The sequence below is a fragment of the Sorex fumeus genome, unplaced genomic scaffold (assembly GCF_029834395.1).
Source record: "Sorex fumeus unplaced genomic scaffold, SorFum_2.1 ptg000081l, whole genome shotgun sequence".
In the NCBI taxonomy this organism is placed as follows: Eukaryota; Metazoa; Chordata; class Mammalia; order Eulipotyphla; family Soricidae; genus Sorex; species Sorex fumeus.
The window spans coordinates 13319182-13332341 of NW_026606138.1; the positions used below are offsets into that span (position 1 = coordinate 13319182).

The following is a 13160-nucleotide window of genomic DNA, read 5'->3' on the forward strand; positions in this document are numbered from 1 at the left end:
GAGCTGTGTCAGTCTTTCACTTTTCCCTGTGTTTTCCATGCTCCACTTTCCTCTGCCCCTCAGTGCAGGGACTTCATGAGCTCATCACAGGTTTGGGTGTCAAATGTTAGGCACAACCCTTCCCCAATTTTAGGAGAAAATTTTAGAGATTGCTTCCATGCTATGCCTCATTGTCATTTGATGAGTTTTGTCTTAGATGAAAGACTGTTTCTGTTTATTCATTGTTTTGTTTGGTTGGTTTTGGGTCACACCTGGCCGTGTTCAAGACTTATTTCTGGCTTTGTGCTCAAGGACCACTCCTGACCATGCTCAGGGTCTCATATGGGATACCAGGGATTAAACCCGAGTTGGGGGCTCCTCCTCCTTTCTTCCGTCCACGACTCCTTTCGTTCGTCTTTCCTTTCTTCCTGCTTCGCTCGGACACGTTTTTCGCTATGGGACTGAGCTTAGGGGCCTCCCACGTCTTCCGAGAATCCTGGAAGCCGCCCACGCGATGGAAGAGGACCAGGAGCTGGAGAGGAAAGCAATTGAAGAACTGCTTAAAGAGGCAAAACGTGGGAAAATAAGAGCAGAGACAATGGGGCCTATGGGTTGGATGAAGTGTCCTCTTGCTGGCACCAATAAAAGATTTCTCATTAACACAATTAAGAACACGCTGCCCTCCCATAAAAAGCAAGACCAGGAGCCAAAAGAAGGCAGTAAGGAGCCAGCAGCGAAAAGCCAGGCCGGGAAAGAAGAAAGCCGCAAGAAGCACCAGTCGCATCCCTACAAGCACAACCTCCCAGGCCGAGACTCGTCCGAGCTTTCCCATCCAGGTCCAGGAAGCGGAGCAGCAGGGCGAAGAGTGACAGGCGCTCCGGTAGGTGGTGAGCCCCAAGAAGAAGCCAGCTATCACCAGCCACTCGCGCTGTGCTGTCGGCAGCCAGAGCTCTGCAGAGGTTCTGAAGCAAAAGCCCTGACCTGCCCAAACAAACAAATACAAGTGATTTTTTCTCTTTCTTTTCTTTTTGTTTCTTTTCTTTTCTTCTTCTTCTTTTTTTTTTTTTACAGCGGTTCCTTTGTTGGGACAAGCAGAAAATGACCCAGAAACTCTTCAAGGAAATCAGCACAAAGAGCCTTGCTCTGAAAATGTGTTAGCAAGTTTAAGCTACTTTAGCAGCACAGTCTCCATGTGTATTATTTTTATGCTGTTTTGTTTAAAGTTAGTTTCAGAACAAACCTAAAACCTCTCAGGTTGTCAGAGGTTGGCAAAATTAGTGGGAATGTTCATGATGTGCTGCGATTGTGGTCATTTCTCTAAAATTTCTCAAAAAAATAATAATAAAATACTCATGAATCCTAACTTCACTGCTTTGGACAACAGATTAAAAATTTAGAAGTCATCTGGCCAGAGACCATATTTATGAAAAGTTCTAGTGCTTTCAAGACTAGAAATTCACCAAGAAACTCTTGAATATCTCTGTATTTGTTTTCATGTAAGCGAACAATGTAGAAAATTCTATCAATGGCTTTGAATTTAGTGTTCCATGATTATTAATAACCAGGGGTTTGAAAATTGTCTCCTTTTGCTTTCTTGAACTTAGAACAAATTTTCTATATTTAGTTTTTTAGAGAATGTAAGTTTTAAGTGGTGCTTTAACAAGAACCCTTAAACATTAAATTAGCAGTAATTTTTAGTGCTCTACCTTATTTATCTGAAGACCGGTGATACCACTCTTAGGCTAGTTATTTCAGAAATCCTAATTTTAAATAAAAGTGTGTTTACAATGAAAAAAAAATAAACCTGAGTTGGCCACATACAAGACAAACATTCTACTTCTGTAATATCTCTCTGGTTCCTATACAATTTGTTCTACTTTAAACTCTTCACATATTTTATTTAGTTCATTTAAAAATGAGATATTGGTGCCAGAGTGATAATTCAGTGGGTGGGTAGGGCACTTGCCTTGCATGCAGCTGACCCAGGTTCAATTGCCAGCACCCCATGTGATCCCCTGAGCCTGCCAGAAGTGAATCATGAGTCCAAAACCAGGAATAAGCCCTGAGCACTGCCAGATATGATCTCCCAACCCACCCACCAAAAAAAAACCCTCGATAATAATAATACAAAAATAAAAATAAGATATCTATATGATTACTTTGTTAATTTCCTGTTGCTGAAGTCACAGGCAATCACAAACTGAATAACTAAAAACAACACAAACATATTCTGCTAGTGCTCTGTAAGTCAAAGGGCCTCTAACAGCTTGGCAAGGCTGCCTTCCTTATGCAGAATCTTGAGAATGTGTGCCCTTTCTTTTTCCAGCTTCTAGGGGCTGGCTGCATGCTAAGCTTTGACATCCATGCTTTATATTTGTGTAGCCAGCTCATCTCCCTCATAAAGATGCCCATGTTCCTGTTAGGTTAATTTAGTAACCAAGGATAAACTCTGAATTTAATATTTTTAACTTAATCATTTATACAAAATCCCCCCTTTCCTTATAAATTAACATATTCATAAGTTATAGGGATTGGGATGAATATATGTCTTTGCAAGGAGTTAGGATGATGGGGGGCGATGGGGTGGAATCTGAGGTCAGTGGTGGAAGGATGGGGTCACAAGGTGGTGGAACAGTATATACCTGAAACCCTATTATAAACCACTATGTAAATCATGACATCTCAATTTGTTTTATTTTTGCATGTTTGGGGACCACACCTGGCAGTGCTCAGAGCTTACTCCTGGCTGTATGTTCAGGGACCATTCCTACTCAAGGGGTCGAGATGATGCTGGGGATCCAACTCATGTCTGCTAAGTGCAAGGCAAGCGCCCTGCCTACTATACTATCACTCTGGACCCTAAAATTAATAAATTAAACATTTCAAAGATGTGTATTGGGAGTGGCTCCCACCCAATGCTCAGGGGCCTGGGAGACCAATCCTAGTGATAACTGCCAACTGTGCTGGCATTTCAGTGCTAGGATTGGAGGATGCAGCTCAGTGCTAGTATCAGAGTGGGTTGAAATGATCCAGTGGTGGAGGGATACTGGCACCTCAGTGGTGATTGAAACCTAAATGTACCACAATATAAAACAAATTCAAAACATAAAAAGTAAAAAGTAACCATCTTGTTTATATACTAAAATTCATAAAGACAAAATTATTTCTTTGATTATTAAAATATATTTTAAAATGTTATTACACTTCACTGAGTATCTACTAAACTGAGGCACTAATGAAGGAAGGTGAATTAAAGCTCCTTATTCTTGGAGTCCCTGGTGCTTACAATGGTGTCAGACTTATGTTAGATGCTCAAAAAAAGTTTTCTAACTGTGTAAAATTAGTACTACAGCAAAGTAGACTGTCCTAAACATTTCAATAAACAGAAGATTATTCTCATGGTAAATCTAGAATTTAAAAAATTATTGATACAATGAGCATTCTACTAAATTGTTAAACTAGAAAATACATATTTCCATAGTAAACAGTCCAAATGTTGAGTTTACAAAGGAAGAAAGGAAGGAGAGGAGACTCAGTTGAGGTGGTAGAGCCCTGCACACACTTTGTTCTTCCTAGTTAATACAGTAAAACATGTTGAAAACTCTTCTATGAGCTTCTGATTTGGATCACCAATGAATAATCATAAAATGCTCAGAAGCTTCAGTTAAAAAACATAACCAAACTAAAAGCACATGGACTAAATATGTATATATATATATATATATATATATATATATATATATATGATTTTTGGGTCACACCCAGCGATGCACAGGAGTTACTCCTGGCTCATGCACTCAGGAATTTCTCCTAGCAGTGCTTGGGGTACCATATGGGATGCTGGGAATCGAACCCAGGTTGCCTGCATGCAAGGCAAATGCCCTATCTGCTGTGCTATCACTCCAGCCCCACTATTAGATATTTTCAATTTTAAATAGTTGTCAAAAGTCAGAGTTGGATAAGGTTGAGCATCTGTTAAAGAGCGTTTGGGTATGAGTGGTTGTTATTTGAGTTCCAAGTGTAGCTGCTGTAAACCTGCCTAGCCAGAGAGCGTGAATTATTGTAGTTCTCGGTTATGACTTTGTTTTTGTTATCTAAAAACAGGTTTGTTTGCAATTAAAAATAAAACAAAACTAACTTTGCTGTAATGAGAATAAATTTTGCTCTTTCACAGATTGCCTCTAAAAACAAGAAAGGTCAGAGATTTGTCATTTCCACTGGCAATCTAGTTTTGCTATGTAAACAATTTAAGATATAATGTGCTATACAATCTGGTAGCACATGACATGACCATGGGGACTATTTACTTTTTACCTGTGGTCAGTCTTCCATCAATCCAAATACTCTCAGGACTCAAGATGGAAAGACTGGAATCACATCACCTCTAAGTCATCATTCATCACTTGACCAAACAATTTCTTCTTATTGAACAAGCAAGAGTAAAATTTATTGATGGAAATAGTTGGAAAGAAGCCATTTGATGTTTCAAGGAAGCAGCTTAGGATTTAAATCATCCAGTACTCAAAGTTCTTGTACAAATTCTGTTTATATCTTTCTATTTACCAACCTACCTATTATTTATCTATAATCTATTCATTCCTTTATTTTTCACTACATACCTTCTTGTTGTTCCAAAATGGCCTTAAAGTGATACCCAAAAAACAAACTCACAAAATGCACATATATATTTATTTCCATTAAAAATTTATAAGATGGTAAGTATAAATATAGTCATAAAATAGATGAGAAGAATGTATTGCAGATTGTTAACTATATAATCTCTGCATATTAGGATTATATGTTTTCATTTATTTCTTGAACTTTTCTGTATTTTATAATATTCTTGAAAATATGTAACATATTTTAATATTCGGATATACTAATGACTGTATCCCTAGACACAGCATCATCACCCCTAGATCTGAGCACATGGTTGCTAAACACTTGTGATATATTGAGTGATGATGGGGACTGGAATATCTTTTATTGAAGTCTTTGCTCTAGGTGCCTGGTTCCTGACACAAGAGCTCCTTAGGCATCTGGGCTCTCTGGGAGATTATACTCTTTTTCTGCATTCACATGAGATGATCATTGAGTGGGGACTGAATCGTTTAAAAATGGAGAGTGTCCACTAGAAATACTGAACGTGACAGAACGTTTCTGACTTGCCTCAACCTCAAGATAGAGACATCTCATCCTCTAGGATGGGAGAGGAACTGGAGATTGAGTTGATAATTAGTCATTCCAAGATGATGAGGTCTGTAAAAGATCCTAAACTTTGGAGTTGAGAGGTTTGACTGGACTGGCAAGTGCATCCACATGCTGGAAGTATGGCACGTAGCACTTTTACTGAGATTCTTTGAACCCTTATATTATATAACCTTTCAGCAATTCATTTTTATATTTCACAACATTTCATTACAATAAAACAACATAAATATGTATACACACATAATGATTCACCAACTTCTGTTAGGTATTGTAGCAAACAATTAAACCACAGGAGAGATTCTAAGAACTTTCCCTTCATCTATAGCCACATCCTGATGCCCAATCCACTGGGCCCTGAATAGGCCCTGAACCCAATTCAGGGAGGTAGAGCCAGAACTAGAATAAGTTCTAAAACACGTATTCAGTGTCCTCAGAAAATTAGGGAATTGCTTGCTGTGAAAACCAGTAAGTGACTTCCCATGGAATCTTAGCTTAATGATTAATGTGTCAAAAATGGCATATGTATGTTGAAATTACCCATTCGATGAAACAAAAAATCAAAGAACATAAAAATTTTAAAAATAAGCTAAAAGAAAGATCGCCACAAGCCAGGTCTCAGAAGTGCGGTGCGCTCAGATTTATTGTGGAGATTATTTTCTCATCAGTACATCCAGGATGCCATATGAGTGAACATCTCATAACTACCTGGGTCTCAAAGAAGTCAGGTGCTCAGAAGAAGCACCAGGATTTGGAGTCCTGAAGCCAAGACTAGTAAGTATCTCTTAGGAATCTTCCTCTTGAAAAGCGTTTCTTTGTACTTGCAAATATTAGGGCCAGTAGTTCTCTCAGGACTAAGCAGTGCCTGGGTGGGGGAGAGTGAGAGCAAGCACTTGACATGAGGGCATTTCTTGGGTAACAGCCCCTGTGTTACTCAGGGTTCCAGCATCTCTCACCTGATGCTGGTGCCTCACCAGCAGTATTCATTTCCAGCATTCATCTCCTCTCGTGTATATTGGCTTCTTTCCAATGCGTTCTTCGCATGGTAGCCAGTGATCTTAAAAAGTTGTACATTTGAGGGGCTGGAGCAATAGCACAGCAGGTAGGGTGTTTGCCTTGCACGTGGCCGACTGGGGTTCGATTCCCAGCATTCCATATGGTCCCTCGAGCACTGCCAGGAGTAATTCCTAAGTGCAAAGCCAGGAGTAACTCCTAGGCATCGCCGGGTGTGACCCAAAAAGAAAAAAAATTGTACATTTGGGGCTGGAGTGATAGTACAGAGGGAAGGTCAGCCATGTTCAATCTCCATGTTCAATCCCCAGCATTCCATATGGTCCCCCAAGAACCGCCAGGAGTAATTCTGAGTGCAGAACCAGGAGTAATCCCTGAGCATTTCTTCATGTGGCCCAAAAAGCAAAAATAAAGATAAATTAAAATTATACATTAAAGGAACAAAGAGATTGTACAGCATGTAAGGCACTTACCTGACATGCTAGCAAACCTGTGCTCGATCCCCAGCACCAACCAGGAATGGTTCCTCCAAGCCCAACCAGGAAAGATCCCTGAACACACAGCTGGTGTGGCCTAAGGTTGTCCCCTGCCTCCCAAAACACATCAAATTTGTTTGTATGTTTCTGTGCCATACCCAGATGTTCTAGGGTTTATTCCAGCCTGAGCTTTGGGATCACTCCAGGCAGGGATCTGGGGGTCATATGGGCTGTTGAGGATCAAATCTGGGTCAGCCATGTACAAAGCAAGTGCCCCATACACAATAATATTGCTTCAGACCCTAGACTTCAAATTTTAAAATGCTATCTGTAATATGTCATTTCTTAATGACCAAGGGACCAATATATCAAGAAAAACTTGCACACCAAAAACATATACTAACCAAAACCATGTGGTTAATAAATATTTTTGGAAGATTGGGGAAAAATCTACTTCCTCTGGGTAGGAAAGACCAGACCAGAAAAGACATAGGGACAGTGGTAGAAGGTCATGGATATATTTTGGTGTGGTGGGGTGCAGGAAAAAAGTTAATTTATTTTTTATTGAATTACTGTGAATTACAAATTTACAAAGATAGTTGTGATTGAATTTTGGGCACGCAATGTTCCAACATCAATCCCTTCACCAGTGTCCATTATCCTTCACCAATGTCCCCAGTTTCACTCCCAGTCCCCAGTCTGCCTCTGTGCCAGGCACATTTCCCCTCCTTCATTGTCCTAGTGTTGCCTTCCCTAACTTATCCCAGCCCACACTGCTCCCTTCCACCCCAGCCCAGTGGCAAGCTTACTGAAGATCAGTTCTCCTGCTCTTTATTTCTATTGCCTTTGGATTTGATATTCCCCTGGGACGTTTCTTTATATCCCACATATGAGAGAGATCATTTGAGAGATCATGAGTCTGTTCCTCTCCCTCTGACTGATTTTACTCAACATGATACTCTCCAGATCCATCCACAAAGCAGCAAATTGCAGAACTTCATCTTTTTTTTAATGTATATGTCAATGTATGAACTTTAAGGCTACTTAGTGATAAGTAAAAAAAAAAATTTGATGAGTGAATGGATGAGTTTCTTTAAAGATTTCACTGGAGTTTTTTCTTCTTCCCCCTTTTTTATATCACTAAATGAAGCAACAGAAGAAGAAAATTGGAAGTTTGGTCATTTCTGGATTTAAAGCAACTCCATGAAGAAAGTGAACATTGTAGGTAAACTAAAGCAGAGTCCCAGAAGATACGAGTAGCAATACCTTTCAATCAAAATTTGGTTGTAAATTAAAGTTTCCTGCTTGTGACTTTAGCAGGTTTCACATGAGAATAATTTTCTTTCTTTTCTTTTTTCAAAATTTTATTTTATTAAAAAACTGTAAATTATAGTTATTCAGAGTTGGATTTTTGACATAAAATGTTCCATCACCAATCCTGACACCAGTATCAACTTCCCTCCACCAGTGTTCCCAGATTTCATCTCCAGATTCCACCCCAACCCCAGCCTGCCATCTTGACAGGTAAAGGTAAAGGTAAAGGCCCTCCCGTTTTTCGTCGATTTGCTCGAGCGGGCCCAGTAACGTCTCCATTGGAGACTTTGTTGGTACTGTGTTTGACAAATCGAATACGTCACGGGGAGCTTGCCAGGCTCTGCCGTGCGGGCAAGATACTCTTGGTAGCTTGCCGGGCTCTCCGAGAGGGGTGAAGGACTCGAACTCGGGTCGGCCATGTTGGCTGCGTGCAAGGCAAATGCCCTACCGCTGTGCTATCGCTCCAGCCCTGATCTTGACAGGTACCTTTTAAATTGGATAATTACGGTTTGGGTCTCATAATTTTAGTATTGTGGACTCTGTGGTTTGGACATTTAGCTCTATCATTTCTTTATACTACTGATGCACCTGGATTCCAGCATGAGAAGAATTTTCCTTTGGTATATCTCCCTGCCAGTACAATTGTTCCAACTTTGAGTCTGTCTCAGTTTTGAGGGGAGTGAAGCATGAATTCTAAAAGTGCATCGACCCTTTCATCCGCCATCATCACGGTGTGAAAGTGGCTCTTCGCCATGTCTTCCCACAAGACTTTCAGGATCAAGTGGTTCTTAGCCAAGAAACAAAAGTAGAATCAGCCTATTCCTCAATGGATTCAGATTAAACTGGTAACAAGATCAAGTACAACTCCAAGAGGAGGCACTGGATGTTAGTCTCTTATTTGCCGAGATTAGGACAGGAGGTTTGCTACATGGCTTGGAGGCCAGCCACACATGCTAGGGTAATATGGAGCTCAGATAGAGAAGGGAGCACCAAATAAAGGGCGTTGGGAGGATCCTCCCAAGATGGGAGAAACATGCTGAAAGTAGACTATAGACCAAACATGATTGCCACTCAATGCCTTTTTTGCAAACCACAACACCCAAAAGGAGAGAGAGAACAAAAGAGAATGCCCTGCCACAGAGGCAGGATGGGATGGGGGGATGGGAGGCAGGCTGGGATGGGGGGATGGGAGGCAGGATGGGATGGGGGGACGGGATACTGGGACCTGTGGTGGCGGAAAATGGGCACTGGTGGAGGGATGGGTATTTGATCATTGTATAATTGAAATCCAAGCACAAAATTTGTAAGTCTACAACTGTATTTCATGGTGTTTCACTAATAAAAATTAAAAAAAAGAGAGAAGGCACTGGAGAAGTACCAAGCTGGGTCTATAAGGAGAGTCACTACCAAGCTGGATCTATAAGGAGAGTCACACAAGACGCATGCACATTTGCTGTGATAGGCTGCTAGTATCTTGAACACAGCAGATGGAAAAGCACAAGTCTGAAGTCCTGTTTCTTGGATTAGGGAATCTGTTCATCTTCTCTAGCTTCTGTACCTTGTTGCTAACTTGGTAATAAATCTTGTGATACCGTGAAAAAAAATAAAAGTGCATCGAAGTCATATCTGGTGTTATTACAAGGAAAGAGACATAAAGAGCATCAGATGAAGACGGTTAAAAATGTCTGTAAAACCACGTATCTGTCTTTGGAAAGTATTCTGCATATTATCTTATTTAAGTATGGGAATTTTAATTTGAGGATTTGCTACGTTTTGCTGCTTCATTTTTATTTTAAACTAGAACTAGAACATTTTTATATTAAGGATAAAAATCCAATTTTAAGCTACCAAATGTATCTCTGAATATTATATGACAAGATGGTATATAGTATTTGTAAGAACTTCCTGTGGGACCAAGAGTCTTCAGTTGGAGTTAATGATCCCTGCAATCCTGTTCAAAACTACTTTTTTATTTTATTTCTTATTGTTACCTGATAGCTGCTTTGTGGACTAGCATTGTATGGACTTATAGTTGAGAATCTCGATACATTCCATGTTTGCAAAATACCTATTTGATTTGTTAGTTTGATAATTTTAGCTTATTAAAATCATCTCGAATCCATGAAGTGATTCCTATGGTGTCTTTCTAAGAAATCCTTCTAAAATTTGAAATATTTAATTGTACATGTGCAATGTAATAGTGATAGCTTATTTTGAATATTTAGTATAAATTAACTAGAATGTGTATCATCAACATAAAGTGTGTTTTTACAGCCAATATTTCTCTAACTGGAGGAAAATATCCAAATGTGGGGAGAAAGAAGAAGAGAGGAGCTAAGTGTAAGTAGAGGAAAAGATATGAGAATTAGGTCAATTATACAATTTGAGTCTTAAATCTCAACGTCTAGATAAGAAATCACCTATTTATTCAGTAGATAATTTGTGACTATAATAGATACTGTCACTATTCTGGTAAAATTAGAAATAAAAACAAAGAAAGTATTATGATCCCTGTCATGAAACTTGAAGTCTAATCAAACAAATATACATGTAACAAATACTTGTGCGAATAGATATACACTTTAAAATTATAAATTAAGAAAGGAAATTGAATGTTGATTATATTAGGGAGGCCTAATTTAGAGATAGAGAGAAGTCAGGGAATTTTAGTACATACCTCTAAATATATCTCAAAGATTTCTCAGAACTGGCCAACTACAGAGAAGGAGAAAGAACCTTTCAGGTGAAGGGAACTTATAAAGAGGATGACACAGTTAAGGAACTGAAGAGTTGGTGAACCCTTCTGCAAAGGGCAAAGCAGGAAGGTACCAAACACTTTAAGTTGGAGATAACTTGTCAGACTAATGGTGGGTCACCTGCACAACCACCTGAAAAAGAAAACAGTATTTGTGAGAATTTAACTCAATTCTCAGTGGGAATTGAGATTTTTTTTTTAGAATAATAAAATTTGTCTTGCTTGACTATTGCTCTATACTGAGATTTTGGGGAATATGGCTTCACATTTCAATATGTATGTGTAACGGCAATGATTTCTTTAACAAGATATGGAGCAAATATGCCAAGATAATTGAATTTGTTTAATATGCATTGTGGAAATATTTTATGTAAATTGAAGCATGAGAGAGAGCACAGAAATATTTTGTAATTAAAAACTAAAACCCATTAAAGACTTGGGACATTGCTCAATGGTAATACATGCTTTGTATAAATGAGGCACTGGGATCAATCCTAGGAAACATATACATCCTTGCACATTTTTAGAAATTAGGAAGAAATTTTTTTTAATGTAGGAGTACTACTAATTATTCAGCCACTGATTAGCTGATTGAATTGTGCATGAACTCCACCTTACTTTTTTTTTCATTTTTTATAATTTTATTTATTGAATCACCGTGAGAGCAGTTACAAAGCTTTCGGGTCTAAGTCTCAGTCATACAATGAAACACCCGTACCTTCACCAGTGCCCATTCTCCACCACCAAAAACCCCAGTATACCCTCATCCCATACCCTCCCACTCCCTGTGGGGCAGATGATTTCCACATTACTCTCTCTCTACTTTGATCACATTCAATATTTCGACACCAGACCCACCATTATTATTTGAGATTTTACCCTAACACTCAGATCTGCTGAAAAGGCAACCGTAGACAATTTGTGTTCTATTGCTAGTTACGAATAACATATAATGTCGCGTGGCTGCAGTAGGGACATGTGATTTTGAAATTCTGAAATTTTAACACTTAAATCTGGAGGGATTTCTGCCAAAAGCCACTGGGTTCTGAGATTTGCTCTTGAGTCTCTGGGATAATGGCCATTGAGCAGCTTGAACAGGAGCCAGAGAGGCCATTCGTGGGTGATGACTTGGGGTCTCGTTGGGGTGGGGAGGACATGCCCGGCTCCACCCCCATCCTGTGAGGCCCAACAAGTTTCGTTACTGTGGACCCAGACCTGACTGTCCAATGGCCTCTTGGAGGATGACAGCCACCGAGCCTCCAAGGGGGAGCAAGCGGAGGGACAACATCCTTTTCCCCGTGGGGTGGCCCGGCAACAGTAACCTACTACGTGGTTTGGATACATTTCTGCCAAAAGTCGCTGGGGTTTGGAATTTGTTTCTGAGTCTCTGGGATCAAGGCCAGTAAGCAGCTTCATCAGGAACCAGAGGAGCCGTTTGTGGGTGATGACTTGGGGTCTCGTTGGGGTAGGGAGGACAGGCCCGACTCCCCCCTCCCCATCCCGTGAGGCCCAAGAAATTTTGTCACTGCGGGCCCAAGCCTGACTGTCCAGTGGCCTCTGGAGGATGACTGCCACCGAGCCACCAAGAGGGAGCAGGCAGAGTGACAACACCCTTTCCTCCCTGGGGTGGCCTGGTGACAGTAACTTACTGCGGGGTCCGGACGCAATTCTGCCAAGAGCCACTTGGTTTCGAGGTTTGTTTCTGAGTCTCTGGGATGATGGCCGTTAAGCAGCTTGATCAGGAGCCAGAGAGGCCGTTCGTGGGCGATGACTTGGGGTCTCGTTGGGGTGGGGAGGACAGGCCTGGCTCCACCCCCGTCCCGTGAGACCCTGCATGTCTCATCACTGGGGGCCCAAACCTGACTGTCCAGTGGCCTCTGAAGGATGGCGGCCACTTGGCCGCCAGGGGGACCAAGCCAAGGCACGAAACCTATTCCCACCTGGAGTGGCCCAGCACTGTTAACCTACTGCAGGGACCAGACGCATTTCTGCCAAAAAGCCAAAAGCCGTTTCCAGATTTGTTTCTAAGTCTCTGGGATCATGGCTATTAAGCAGTTCAATCAGGAACCAGAGAGGCCATGCCTCCAATTATATAGCTGAGCCGGAGGTTGTTTGTGGGTGTGTTTCCCACATACCTAACTTTTGGCCGTTTACTTTCTTGGTAAACTTTGCCCCAAGTTTTTGTGGTCTGGCCAAAGGCACAGCAGCAATTTTGGGGTATCTGAAAGTCTGAAGGCGCCATCAGGCTGCTGATGCACTCACCTCACAGGTACAGATTGACCTGCTGGCAGCACCATACCCCTAGGAAGAAAATTTTTAAAAAAGAAAAAGAGAGACGTTTTACCTAGAGTAACTCTATCATCGGAATATGTTTTGGTTTTATCAAGTGTTGATTTTCTGAAGTGGAAATGTAACTT

At 40.7% G+C, this 13160-nt stretch overlaps 2 pseudogenes; both read left to right on the forward strand.

Annotated features, from left to right (window-relative positions):
• Positions 1-397: 397 nt before the first annotated feature.
• LOC130038893 (protein POLR1D-like) lies at positions 398-870 on the forward strand (annotated as a pseudogene).
• Positions 871-8740: 7870 nt separating this feature from the next.
• On the forward strand, positions 8741-9382 carry LOC130038992 (60S ribosomal protein L39-like; annotated as a pseudogene).
• The last annotated feature ends 3778 nt before the right edge of the window (positions 9383-13160 follow it).